At 50.2% G+C, this 14,796-nt stretch overlaps 1 protein-coding gene across 3 annotated transcripts in view; it reads right to left on the bottom strand.

Moving 5' to 3' along the window:
• Positions 1-14,044, bottom strand: part of LOC119977259 (arf-GAP with Rho-GAP domain, ANK repeat and PH domain-containing protein 1) — a 259,394-nt gene extending 245,350 nt beyond the window's left edge. The window contains exon 1 of one of the 3 annotated variants that reach the window (XM_038817991.1): positions 13,867-14,044. The gene's annotated coding sequence lies outside the window, so the exon portion shown is untranslated. The remainder of the gene's footprint in view (positions 1-13,866) is intronic. The other 2 variants (XM_038817990.1, XM_038817993.1) reach the window with 2 other exon arrangements.
• Positions 14,045-14,796: the final 752 nt, after the last annotated feature.

Below are 14,796 nucleotides of genomic sequence, written 5' to 3'. Positions count from 1 at the left end.
GAGCCGTGTCAAATTAATTTAAACTTGTTTCCCCATCAGCTTTCAACTAATAAAATGTCCAAAGTGTTTTATTACGCAGGAACAGGAGGAGGCCATTCAGCCCATCGAGCCTCATCCACTATTCAAGGCGATCCAAGCTGATTGGACACCTCGATACCTTTTCCACCCACTATCCCCATAACCCTTTACGTTATTGTTAATCAGAAATCGATCAATCTCTGCTTTAAACACACTCATTGACTGAGCTTCCACAGCCCTCTGGGGTAGAAAATTCCCAAGATTTGGAAGGTGTTGCCTAAAGAACCTTGGTGAGTTGCTGCAGTGCACAGAATCATAGAATTTACAGTGCAGAAGGAGGCCATTCGGCCCATCGAGTGAACACCTGCTCTTTGAAAGAGCACCCCACTTAAGCCCACACACCAACCCTATCCCCGTAACCCAGTAACCCCACCTAACCTTTTCGGACACTAAGGGCAATTTATCATGGCCAATCCACCTAACCTGCACGTCTTTGGACTGTGGGAGGAAACCGGAGCACCCGGAGGAAACCCACGCAGACACGGGGAGAACGTGCAGACTCCACACAGACAGTGACCGAAGCTGGGAATCGAACCTGGGACCCTGGAGCGGTGAAGCAACGGTGTTAACCACTGTGTTACCGTGCTGCATCTTGTAGATGGTACACACGACTGCCACAATGTGTCGGTGATGGAGGAAGTGAATGTTGGAGGTGGTATATACGGTGCCAATCAAGTGGGCTACTTTGTCCTGGATGGTGTTGAGCTTCTTGATTGTTGTTGGAACTGAACTCATCCAGGCAAGTGGAGAGTATTCCATTGCACTCCTGACTTGTGCCTTGTAGATGTTGAGATAGGCTTTGGGGGGGCGTCAGGAGGTGAGTTACTTGCCGCAGGATTCCTAGTCCTTGACCTGCTCTGGTGGCCACCGTATTTATACGGCTGGATAGTTTAAATTTCTTCTCTATGGTAACCCCCAGGAACTAGATAGTGGGATAATTCAGCAATGGTAACGTCATTGAATGTCAGGGGAGGTAGAACTTGTGTGGTGCAAATTTATCTTGCCACTTGTCAGCCCGAGCCTGGATATTGTCCAGGTCTTGCTGCATTTGGACATGGACTGTTTCATTATCTGAGGAGTCGCGAATGGTGCTGAACATTGTGCAGTCATCCGCAAACATCCCCATTTCTGACCTTATGATGGAAGGGAGGTCACTGATGAAGCAGCTGAAGATGGTTGGGGCTAGGACATTGCCCTGAGGAACCCCTGCAGTGATGGCCTGGAGCTGAGATGATTGACCTCCACCCACCACAGCCATCTTCCTTTGTGCCGGGTATGACTCCAACCAGCGGAGAGATTTCCCCCTGATTCCCATTGACTCCAGTTTAGCCCGGGCTCCTTGATGCCATACTCTGTCTAAGCTCCAACCAGTATCCATAGGGAATGCTGAGGATGCTGAAATAGGAACAGAAAATGCTGGAAAAGACTCAGTGGGTGTGGTAATATCTGTGAAGAGAGAGGCAGAGTTAATGGTTTCCCGTCTGACATGACGATTCCTCGGAACGCTTTGGTTCCAGAAAAGAAAAGTAATATTTGACTCCAAGCCTTAACTCGTGTTCCTCGCTCTCCAGACCTGCTGAATATTTCCAACATTTTTGGTTTTTATTTCTTCCGCTGAAGCAATAAATGCCGGCCTCGAATAAATACAAACAAAAATACAGCTTCCAACACAAGATGGAGAAATTTCGGTTGTGCAAGGTTACCAGTGGATAAGGAGGAGAGGTGGCGGAGTCAGTGTACAGATCGGCCATGAGGTGTGTGAATGGCGGAGACAGGCTCGAAGAACTGTGCAGACTCGATGGGCCAAATGGCCTCCTTCTGCACTGTAACCTCTCTGACTCTATAAACAGAATACCTTCCTCTAGCTCCTATCCACATTCCCACCGACCACTGCAATGTTGCAAGTGGATGTCCTGTTGCCTAATCTTGGTCACAGATATTTCTGTTTCCTTAATTTCAGCTCCAGCCACCGGCACAGTCATTTTTTAATTTAGATTACCCAATTATTTTTTCCAATTAAGGGGCAATTTAGCATGGCCAATCCACCTACTCTGCACATTTTTGGGTTGTGGGGGCGAAACCCACGCAGACACGGGGAGAATGTGCAAACTCCACACGGACAGTGACCCAGGGCCGGGATCGAACCTGGGACCTCAGCGCCGTGAGGCAGCTGTGCTAACCACTAGGCCACCGTGCTGCCCACCGGCACAGTCATGATTGAGGTCCGTGAATATGCAAACTCATCACGGCACAGCAGTTTCTTCTGAATCCAAGTAATGTACTCACACCGTCACCTCACACACACCCCTGCCTCCCCCATCAATTACCACCAGTGAGTGGCGTTCCCAGGATTACCTTCCCAGGTAGTGGGGACCCTGGCTCTTTTAAGATTTCCTTCAGCCGATTATACTTTGGGACAGAGAGAGGGCCCGACATGTGGTGCGAGGAGCCTGCTTGAGGAACAGGTGACTTTAGAATGATGGTTCCCAGGTCTTTCCCTGTAAAGTCTGGGTCGGTTACTGATTCATCAACAGAGAGATTAATCACCGTACTTTATCAACACTATTGGTCTCTTTCTTTATTCATCGAAGGGATGTAGGTGTTGCTGGCTGGAGCTGCATTTATTGCCAGTCCCTAGATGGACAATTATATGCAATGACCAGGGAAGGCAATAAGGTGCTATATAAATGCACATTTTTATTGTTGATGATGCGTAACTCTCCTGCCTAATTCACAGGGAGAATTCCAAACAGCACCAATCAGTGCACAGACAGAGCAGGCTGAGGTGTCCATGCACTGATCCAGGGAAAGGCCAAAGACAATCATTGACAAGCGGCTGCTTTTCAGATCTGGTTACAACACACAAAAAAAGTTTGTCACTGCTCTGTGAAAATGAGGAACTTGCATTCTTAAAGCAACTTTAACGTGGCAAAAAAAACACCAAGCCGGGAGGCTGCACGCTAATTTCATCAGAAAGTAGACAACTTGCAAAAGGAAATAAACTATTTTGAAACACTGGAGATGAGCAATGAACACAGCCGTGTTTGTGAGTGAGACCCACATCCCGACAACAAAATGTTTCATTTGCATAATAGCGTCAGTCAGGGGAAATTAACATCAGTAATTTCTGAAACTATTTTCCTCGACAAGTAGGAAAATCGAAGCGAATTGCTGGGACTGAGAAATAAAAGCAGAGTGCGCTGCAGGAAGCTCAGTGGGTCTACGGAGAGAGAGGAACAGAGTTGGCATTGAATCAGATAGGATTTCCTCAGAACTCTCGAGTCGATTAGAATCATACTGCTCTCAAAATGCTCATTCTTTCTTTTTAAAAAAAAAATTTAGAATACCCAATTCGTTTTTTCCAATCAAGGGGCAATTTAGCGTGGCCAATCCACCTATCCTGCACATCTTTGGGTTGTGGGGGTGAAACCCACGCAGACACGGGGAGAATGTGCAAACTCCACACAGACAGTGACCCAGAGCCGGGATCGAACCTGGGACCTCAGCGCCGTGAGGCAGCAATGCTAACCACTGCGCCACCGTGCTGCCCCGGCTCATTCTTTCTCACGCCACTGGTGCTGCCAGACCCGCTGAATATTTGCAGCACCTGCTGCTTTTATGGAGGCGATTCAGCGACCCCGCTGCCCCCACCCCACCAGGCACAATGGGCAAATCCCGCATGAGCCCAAAGTCGGGCACTACGCCAGGCCGAAAGGCAGCCACCTGACTCGTTCTGCCCAGCACAAAACTAGCGAGGGCGAGATCCAGATCGGAATGTTTCATTGAGCCGTATAACAATAATAACCTTTATTATCGTCACAAGTAGGCTTACATTAACACTGCAATGAGGTTCTACTCAATTTCTCCTCACGGGACGTTCCATCATAATGTGAACCAATGACATAGATCTTCGCTCCAGGGTATGTACGTCCTTCCTTAGGAATAGAGACAAAACCTGCTCGCAATATTCCAGGAATCCCTTGCAACTGTATCAAGACTTTCTTATCCATATACTGCTAAGAATAATAATCTTTATTATTGTCAAGGGCAGCACGGTGGCATAGTGGCTAGCACTGCTGCCGCATGGCGCCGAGGTCCCAGGTTCGATCCCGGCTCTGGGTCACTGTCCGTGTGGAGTTTGCATATTCTCCCCGTGTCTGCGTGGGTTTCACCCCCACAACCCAAAAGATGTGCAGGTTAGGAGGATTGGCCACGCTAAATTGCCCCTTAATTGGAAAAAATTAATTGGGTACTTATTGTCACAAGTAGGCTGACATTAACACTGCAATGAAGTTACTGTGAAAAGCCCCTAGTCGCCACATTCCGGTGCCTGTTCGGGTACACGGAGGGAGAATTCAGAATGTCCAATTCACCTAACAAGCACACCTTTCGGGACTTGTGGGAGGAAACCAGAGCACCCGGAGGAAACCCACACAGACACGGGGAGAGCATGCAGACTCCACACAGACAGTGACCCAAGTGGGATTCGAACCTGGGACCCTGACGCTGTGAAGCAACAGTGCTGACCACTGTGCTACTGTGCCGTCCTCCCAAAGCCCCCTGCAACAAAAGAGCAATGTCCCTCTCGCCTTTCTAATTGCTCGGCGTACCAGTAGATCAACAACTTCTGTATTTCTTGGTCAACAGCAACAACTTTTAATAACTTCTCAGTGAAACAGAAAACTGCAGATGCTGGGAATCTGAAATTAAGAGAGTTCCGTTCTGGATAAACCCAGAAGGTCCTGGTAGCATCTCCGGTGAGAGAGAGACACAGAGAGATAGACAGAGAGAGAGAGGGAGGGAGAGAGAGAGAGAGAGAGAGAGGGAGAGAGAGAGAGAGAGAGAGAGAGGGGGAGACAGAGAGAGAGACAGAGAGAGAGACAGAGAGAGAGAGAGAGAGACACAGAAGACAGAGAGAGGAGAGAGAGACACAGAGAGAGAGAGAGAGACAGAGAGAGAGAGAGACAGAGAAACAGAGAGAGACAGAGAGAGAAATGAAATGAAAATCGCTTATTGTCACGAGTAGGCTTCAAATGAAGTTACTGTGAAAAGCCCCTAGTCGCCACATTCCGGTGCCTGTTCGGGGAGGCTGCTACGGGAATCGAACCGTGCTGCTGGCCTGCCTTGGTCTGCTTTGAAAGCCAGCGATTTAGCCCAATGAGCTAAACAGAGAGAGAGAGAGAGTGTGTTAATGTTGGGTCAAATATTAACTCCCTTCTGGAGTTCTGAATTCCTGAGCATTCCCAGCACTTTGTTTTCATTGTTTCTCACTCTCTAAACACTTTCTATTCTTCTACTCTTTCCAAGCAAAAAGTGAATAACGTTGCATTTTCTCCTCTGACATCCTGTTGCCCAGTCATTTCATCTGTCTGTATCTCTTTGCCGTCTCTGTGTCCTTCACACTGCTTACACCCGTACCCAGCTTTGTACCGTCAGCAAACATCCCTCAACTCGGTCATGAACAAAGATTGTGAATCGCGGAGGCCCCAGCAAAGCCTGCCAACTGGAAACTGCCTTTTCTTCTCCCTCCACAGAACGTGGGCATCACTGACTAGGCCCATCCCTAATTGTCCATGAACTAAATATCTTGTTCGCCCATTTCAGAAGGCTGTTAAGAGTGAACCACATTGCTGTGGGTCAGGAGTCACATGTAGGCCAGACCGGGTAAGGACGGCAGATTTCCTTCCCTAAGGGACATTAGTGAACCAGATGGGTTTTATACACAATCGAGCTCACTTTATATTCCAGACTTATTCATTGAATTTAAATTCTACCAGCTGCTGGGGTGGGATTTGAACCTGTGACCCCGGAGTATTAGCCTGGATCTGGGGATTGCTAGTCCACTGACGTCACCAATACACCACCATCTCCCCCAAATATGGGGCCTCAATTCTTTTCATTACTAGTGACATCGGCTTTTGCAGCAAGCAATATTAGTTTAATGGCTCTTGTGGCAAAGATTGATTTACGGGAAGGGAATTTGGTGAACTATCATCCCGTTCCACCTCCTCCTCCTCCCCCCACCGAATATATCTGAACTCCTCGATAAAAATCCCACTGCACGGGACATGTGGAGTGGGAATGATTATCTTTCCCTGTGGCCCTCACGGAATACGAGCTCCCCCTGAGGGAGGGGGCAGTCCATTAGCCATTGCACCAAAGGTCAGCCAGTAAGATACCGACAGACAGAGGGAACCCGGGTGGGGTCGACCGGGTAGCGCACATATCATTACCGTAAATAAACGTTATTCTTTATTTTACTCAGCATGGACTCCTCGTGTCCTTATTAAACTGGCGACGAGGGGTAAACGGGTTTGCTGTCGACGCTGCAACCTACTCGGCTGAACTACCTCCCCGAATCTCTGGACCCAGGGTGGATCCAATTATTTTCCCATGTCTCCGTTTGGGCAGTTAGATGCATTTGACACTGGCCCCAGTACGGAGAACAATTGCGTTATTTCTTCCAGGCCAACAACATGATGAAGAATGAGCTCGGGGTCATCCAGCTGATCCAGAGTCTCACGCACCCAGAGGCGGCAGATACACACTCGTTCGACCAAGTCGTGGTACCTGCAGCGCAACACTTTAACCCAACCTCATCAGTACTTGTTCAAAATGATACAGCGGAGAGAACCCCCGGTGTATCCGTCAGGGTTCATATCACGGCTATGGAAGATGGCCGAGTTCTGCGAGTATGGAACTGCTTTATTGAATATGCTCGATGATCGTTTGGTCTGCGGTATAAATCATGTGGAAACACAGAGAAAGCTTTTGGGCGAAACCTCCCTGACGACAGGGGCTGCAGATCTCTTTGCCAGAGCTTTGACAGAAGGTCATCTCGACTCAAAACGTTAGTTCTTTTCTCTCCCTATTAGATGCTGCCAGACCTGCTGAAATTCTCCAGCATTTTCTCTCTGGTTTCACCAAAAATCTGTCCTGGCCCAACCACGTCGACGCTACCATCAAGAAAGCACAACAGTGCCTATAATTCCTCAGGAAACTAAGGAAATTTGGCATGTCCACATCGACTTTTACAGATGCACCATAGAAAGCATCCAATCGGGCTGCATCACAGCCTGGTATGGCAACTGCTCGGCCCAAGACCACAAGGAACTTCAGAGAGTCGTGAACACAGCCCAGTCCATCACACGAACCTGCCTCCCATCCATTGACTCCATCTACACCTCCCGCTGCCTGGGGAAAGCGGGCAGCACAATCAAAGACCCTCCCACCCGGCTTACTCACTCTTCCATCGGGCAGGAGATACAAAAGCCTAAGAACACACACGAACAGACTCCTAAGCGATCCTCTTATTGACTGACCCAACTAATACTATAACCCCTGTATGCTTCACCCAATGCCGGTGTCTATGTATTTACATTGTGTACCTTGTGTTGCCCTATTACATTGGGTTTTTTTCATGTATTAAATGATCTGTTTGAGCTGTTCGCAGAAAAATACTTTTCACTGTACCTCGGTACACGTGACAGTAAACAAATCCAATCCAATCCAATCGATCCACCTTTGCTCAGGTAGATTACGAGCACCAATCAGATCACATTCCCCTCATAGTTGTGTAAGGAAGCGGCCCGACCTACTGGGTCACGATTGGCTCCACCAGCTGCAGTCAGATTGCCAGCATCTCTTCCAAGTGCGGCCTGGCGGTGTGTGTACAGAACTGAGCAAGTTCCCAGCAGTTTTCCGGCCTGGTTTGTGTACAATGAGAGGGACCATGGCCAAGATCCAGGTGGACCCGAAGGCCCAGCCTCGATATTTCAGTGCCCGCCCCGCTCCTTCCGCTTTAGAGGAGAAAGTCGAGACCGAACTTCTCCCCAGGAGAGTTTGGGCATCAGTCGATTGGACGATGCTGCTGGTCCCCGTCATGAGGTGGGATAAGACATTCCGCCTCTGCAGAGACTATAGATCGACGGTGAATACGGCTTCCGAGGTAGAACCGTTACCTTTGACCTCGCATCGAGGGTCTTTATGCTGCATTGGCCGGTGGCTCTGCATTTGCAAAATTGGACACGAACAACGCTTATCTACAGCTGGAGCTCGATAAATCCTCCCGGAGGTACGTCACCATCAGTATGCACCGGAGGTTTGAGGAGTACACCCGGCTCCCATTCGGAGTATCCTCGGCATGCGCAGTCTTCCAGCGCGTCATGGAGGAGAACTTCCTGCGCAGGTTGCTGCGATGCGCTAGTCGCAGGGGCCATGGACATTTGTAGAACCTCAAGGTGGTATTGAAACGTTTGTATGGGCTCCGCATGCACCGTGCAAAGTGCATGTTTCAAGTGAGAGTAATCGTATATTTGGGCGTTCAACAAGGTGAAATGGTATGGCATTGAGTGCCAGTGGCCAATATCGACAGCTACCAGGGGAGTTGAAGGCTTTCTCCGCAAAGTTCTCGCAGCTGACTGTGAAAGATGGACACAGATATTGAGACACTGGCCCAGCAGTGCTTCATCTTTCAAGAGCATCGGAAGCTCCCACGGCAGCATCCGTACACGATTGGGAGTGGCTGGGACGCGGCCCGCGTACATGCCTATTCCACCGGGCCATTCCTGGCTTCGATGTTTCTGGTCCAGGTGGGCGCCCACTGAATGCGGCTGGAGGTTCGCAAGATGGTGACGATCACTCCCGAGCAACCGTCAAGCGATTGTGCGTTTCTTTTTCGAGCGCGGAGGTGCTGGTGACGGATAACGGGGCCTCTTTCGCGAGTGAAGAATTGCTGCTTTTGTGAAAGGTAACAGGGGTTTGATTCTACTGGATATTGGCGTGAAGGTATGCCGTAACCAGGAGTCACGAGGGCATTGCCCAGTTCGACGTCAACGGCTTCGACACTTAAACTGGATGATGCGCTGTTCATTCGTAACTTCACTAACGGTGCTCGCTGGATCTCTGGGACTGTGGCCACTCAAACAGGACCGTCTCTAACCAAGTTCAGGTCCGGAGGCAACTGATGTGTCGGCTTTTGGATCACAGAGGTTGGTTCCCCGTGATGTCCCTCGGAAGAAACCTGTCCTGGATTCTCGAAGTCCATTGCTGAGCCAGCCTACTGAGGCGCCCCCCAGTCTATCTCGATGCCGACATGCCTGACGTTGCATCTTCAGATTCTGAAACGAGACACAGACGTCGCCAATTCAACAGTGGGGCTGCCTCCACCGGGATGTGACGTTCCTGCCGCAGACGGCGTTCACCGTGAGGTTTACACCAATTAACCCGGCACATTAGGTACATGACAATCTGCCAGAACCGGTGAGAGTCATCGGGCATCGAGGGGGTCAGGAATGTAATATCCCGCACAGGAATTACAAGGTGTGAATCAATATCTTTCCTTTGGCCCTCGCAGGGCCAAAGGACGGCAAATTGTGATTCTCCATCACCTCAAAAATGGCGTCAATGCGACGCACACCGTGTGTCCTTTAAACACCATTTGCCTATTAGTGGGCCCACCCATGATTCTCTGCCTCCGATGGACCGAGTCCCCGATGGCGCGGTCCACATGTGTTCTCACATTGATCGTGAACCTGGGGTGGTGGCTGCTGAGGGAGAGAGAGAGGGCGTACAGACAGTCTCCAGCAACCCCATACTCGGCCTACAGCCCTGCCGCTGGCCGGGGGGGGGGGGCATCTGCCAGGGCCGGGTGGAGGAGCTGGGGGGGGGGGGGCCTGTGGCCAGGAGGTGGGCTGTGGGGTCGGGGTGGGCACGGAACACCATTACCACAGACGGAAAGTAGCCATGTGGCTGCACATGATGCTGACCGCCTGCTTTCAACCCGGTGCCCTGGATCATATAGGTGAACCCCTGGGTGCCCTCTGGCCCCGGGGGGGGGGGGGGGGGGGGGGGGGGGGGGGGGGGGGGGGGTATTATTGAAGCGCGGCTGCAGCTTGTCAGCCCTGAGAGTGTCCATCACAGACCGGGCAAATCCCTCACCCTTTTCCATGCGATTCAATGGTGTTCCACACGGTGCCAATGTGGGCCCCTCACCAGGAGCAGAATCGGTCGAGGTGCGCCGCCAATTTTGCTGTTGTAAAAGTCCACGGATTCTTCGTTGGCGCAACACTTAGCCGCAGAAACGGACAATCCAGCCCCATATGTACAAAGCGTCAACCAGTAAGGTACCGACAGCCAGGTGGAACCAAGACAGGATCTATCGGCTAGGGTACACATCGTTATCGTAAATAAACCTACTTCTTTATTTTACTCAGTGTGGTCTCCCCTTGACCTTATTAAACCCTCCCCCCACCCCTCCCTCACCCAACACACACAATCATAGAATTCCTGCAGTGCAGAAATCACCCTAACTAGGCCCCCTCCCCCACCCTGTCTCCGCAACCCCCACCTAACCTGCACACCTTTGGACTTGTGGGAGGAAACCGGAGCACCCGGAGGAAACCCACGCACGCACGGGGAGAAAGTGCAGACTCCGCACACGCATCGGAATCGAACCCGGGTCCCTGGCGCGATGAGGCAGCAGTGCTAACCACCGTACCACCCCATCACATCTGAACCCAATGACCCTCCCCCACCCACCTCACTCATCCAACACATCCGAAACCACTGACGAGGCAAGCTGGAGATATCTGGTGTTCACAGCCTAGCAGAGCCGTCCATAGTGCCTCACTACTGTGTCAAAGAGAGGACTAGATATTTGAAAGGGATTTTTACCTGTATGGGTAAATAGGGGATGTCTTGTGACACATTGTCCCTGCCTTTCAGCCAGAAACTCTGGGTTGAGGTCCCACCTCAGGACTCGGTGGCCATGGAAGATGCAGCATAACACGGCCAAACATGTTGACTATCAGCCAGTAAAACCTTCCAATACCGCTGATGACAGGGGGCAAGAGGAGATCAGCAAGACTGCAGGGGGCAATGGCAAACCACTGCGGTACTTTGCCAAACTTAAACCTGGAGTAATCCAATGAAAGTTAATGGTCACCAACGCTCACTTACAGCATGGGGGCACCCGGAGGAGAGGGTGGAAGTGGATTAGTTGAATCGCTCTGCCAGAGCCTGGGCAATGGGCTGAATGGCCTGCTATAGGATCTAAGTGGCTGGAAAACTGCTGACTTTGTGTTGTTGAAAAGGAATTGATAGCATGACAGGCCAGTTAGCTTAACCCTGTGGGCAGGTTATTTGAAAAAAATTCTGAGGCACAATATAAACTTGTCAATTAGAAAGATTTGAAGAACTGGTAGGAAAAAAAAGGCAAGTGTAAAAATGAAACGAAAATCGCTTATTGTCACGAGTAGGCTTCAAATGAAGTTACTGTGAAAAGCCCCTAGTCGCCACATTCCGGCGCCTATTCGGGGAGGCTGGTACGGGAATCCAACCGTGCTGCTGGCCTGCTTGGTCTGCTTTCAAAGCCAGCGATTTAGCCCTGTGCTAAACAGCCCCAAAGTGGAATTTAACCCAGGGAAAGGAGGCGATAATGGATTTGGGAAGTCAAACAAGGCAAAGGAATGCACAATAAATAGTAGGATATTGAGGAATAGAGGGAATGTTCACAGATCCCAGCCCCGGGTCACTGTCCGTGTGGTGTTTACACATTCTCCCCGTGTCTGCGTGGGTCTCACCCCCCACAACCCAAAGATATGCAGTTTAGGCGGGTTGACCACACTAAATTGCCCCTTGATTGGAAATAAAAAGAATTGGGTACTCTAAATAGATTTTTTTTTTTTTAATCACCAGTTAGACCACAGATACAGTATTGCACCCGGTTCTGGTCACATTACAGGAAGGGTGTAATCACACGAGAGAGGATGTGGAGATGATTTACCAGGATATTGCCAGAAATGGAGAATTTTAGAAATGAGGGAAGATTGGATTGGCTCGGTTAATTTGCTTTTGAACAGGGCAGATTGAGGGGAGATATAATCTCGGTTTGTAACATAACGAGGAAAGGCCGCCTGTTTAGCAGTGATATCAATAACCAAGGGAAATAGAGTTAAAGCCGGCGTGTCCAACCTGGTCGCTCCAGGGGCCATATTTGCATATTTTGCTGACTCAAGGGCCAATGAACAAATTTCACAAAGATGTGCAGGTTAGGTGGATTGGCCGAGATAAGTTGCTCCAGAGTGTCCAAGGACGTTCAGGTTAGGTGGGGGTTCTGGGGGTAAGGAAGGGGAGTGGGCCTAGGTAAGATGCTCTTTCAAAGGGTTGGTGCAGACTCAATGGGCCGAATGGCCTCCTTCTGGATTCTAGCGAATAGTAAAGGATTGGCAAAACAGCAAACTGGATTTCCAAAAAAGTTGAGGTTTTCACAAAAGCAGCAGAGTGTCTGAGCCGATGTAAAGCAGAGTCGTAGCAATAAACGACTGAGTTTAAAAAAGACGAACCAATAATGTTGATCTGAATGTTGGCGGGTCAGGGTACGTGAGTGTGTGTGTGTCTGAATAGAGGGATTAGAGGAAGGTTGAGGAGTGATTTTGTTCACTCAGAGGTTGGCGGGGTTTTGGGACTCAATGCTTGAAATGGTGGAAGAGGCAGAAAGCCTCATCACATTTTAAAAAAAACACAAACTGCTTCAACCTCCAGCACGACAGACCAAGAACTGGAAGGCGAGATGAGAAGGCACGGATATTTCACTAGCCGACATACAAATAATAAGCAGGCTAGACCTCCTTCAGTAATTTTTAAATAATCTTTATTGTCACAAGTAGGCTTACATTAACACTGCAATGAAGTTACTGTGAAAATCCCCTAGTTGCCACATTCCGGCGCCTGTTCGGGTACACAGAGGGAGAATTCAGAATGCCCAATTCACCGAACAGCACGTCTTTCGGGACTTGTGGGAGGAAACCGGAGCACCCGGAGGAAACCCACGCAGACACGGGGTGAACGTGCAGACTCCGCACAGACAGTGACCCAAGCCGGGAATCGAACCTGGGACCCTGGTGCTGTGAAGCCACAGTGCTAACCACTGTGTTACCGTGCCGCCCTTTAGGCAGAATTCCAACCGCTTGAAGCAGGAACTATTTTTATCTTTATTCTTTTTTAAAAATCAGCAACCTGAGCGAAGCTGAAGACTAAATACTGGGCATACTCAGCAGGTCGTGCAGCAACTGCGGAGAGAGAGGAATCGGCCAGAATTCTCTGCGCGACCGGGATCTCTGTTACCGCCAGCAACGGACACCCCCCCCCCCAACCCCTCCCAGCAGCGGGGGTGGGGGGCTTCATTGGGAAATCCCATTGACAAGCGGCGGGAGGACTTCCAGCGAACGGCGCGCCGGCGAGGAACGCGCGGCTGAGTTAACGCCTCGGCTCCATTTCTTCAGAGCCCCCAAGACGCCGCGTTGGCCTCGAAACGTGAACTCTTGTTGCCCCTCTCCGTGCACACCCGGAGTATTTCCAGCATTTTCTGCTTTTATTTCAGATCTCCAGCGAAACGCAGCAAACCTTTCAGGAGTGAAAATCCGCAGAAGGCAAACCCCCCCCCCCCCCCCCCCCCCTGGAGCCAGCCAAATACATTCTAATCCTCATTTAATAATCACCAAGCCCCTGTTACTGAGCCCAGCAAACAAAAACTGACCCCCCCCCCCCCCCCCAATCCATCAACCAACACTGAAATCTCGAAAAGTTCTGTGAATCAGGACTGCGCTCAAATAGAGAAATAAAAACACAGAATAAGAACCTTTCTGTCCACAATCGAAGCTGAGGATCTCCCTCAACCATCAGTGAAACTGACAAGCATGGTAAATTTCCTTGTCAATTTCAGGCAAGCGGCTCATTCAGGGCCACAGGGAGAGAGGAACATAGTCAAATAGATAAATAAAGACAAACCTTTTCTATTTAAACAACGTCCTTGGTCCCTCTCACCGCACCGATCACCAAATCCGTTTCTCTCTCTCTCTCTCTGTCTCTGTGCAAAGTTCTGTCGAACTTTCTAAATCACAAATCAGCCATGAATGAGGCTCCTTGTTAACTCGTCCGATACTTGCTCGCTTGCAGGGGAGGGGGGGGGGGGGGGGAGGGTTTAAACCGAGTGTGAAACGGGACTGGAAGGGAGTTTTGGGGGAAGTCGAGGAACTTTTTTTTTGTTGCCAGTCTTGGGAGTTCAAACACACGTGACCACGAGTCTGCTCCAAAAAAAAAAGTTTCGTTCACTCTCGGCTCTTTCCGCCTCCTGACCAGTGAGAGGCCAGAGATCTGGACCCTGTCCTGTTTGAGTTGCAGGTTTACCAACCCCTCCCAGGGCATGGCCCTGGAGACTCCAGGAACTGGACATCCCATCCCCAGGACACTGCAGTGTGTGACCCTGGAGAAAAATCATCTTTGCACATTTTTCTTTACCAGATGCATAAAATTGTATTAAAATTGGTGGATTGGTGGTAGTCAGACAATTGAGTTGGCATAGGTAGGTGGTGAGTCACGCAGAGAGATGTGCGGGGGGGGGGGAGAGACGAGTCAGGGCATGAAACCTTCAAGAATACGTTTGCTCACAGTTGGCGACCCTGGGTACAGTGCGCAGCTGTACGGTGTAGGAAACCCAGTGGTTTGTGCACAGCAAGATCCCGCAAAACTCCAATGATCAGAGGTATTCCTCCAGCGATAACCCTCACGAGGACTCTGGGCGGGAGGGGAGGGGGTGTCATTAATCGATCGCCCATTGGGGCCCGTGGAGTACGAATACGGGCGCTCCTCAAATTCTGCTCCCGGACCGGTACCTGGAACTCCGATATTCCCGGGCCGGGACATTAGTGTTGTGCATCG

The sequence above is a fragment of the Scyliorhinus canicula genome, chromosome 14 (assembly GCF_902713615.1).
Source record: "Scyliorhinus canicula chromosome 14, sScyCan1.1, whole genome shotgun sequence".
In the NCBI taxonomy this organism is placed as follows: domain Eukaryota; kingdom Metazoa; phylum Chordata; class Chondrichthyes; order Carcharhiniformes; family Scyliorhinidae; genus Scyliorhinus; species Scyliorhinus canicula.
The sequence above is the reverse complement of the archived record's forward strand: the minus strand, read 5'-3'. Positions and strand labels throughout refer to the sequence as shown.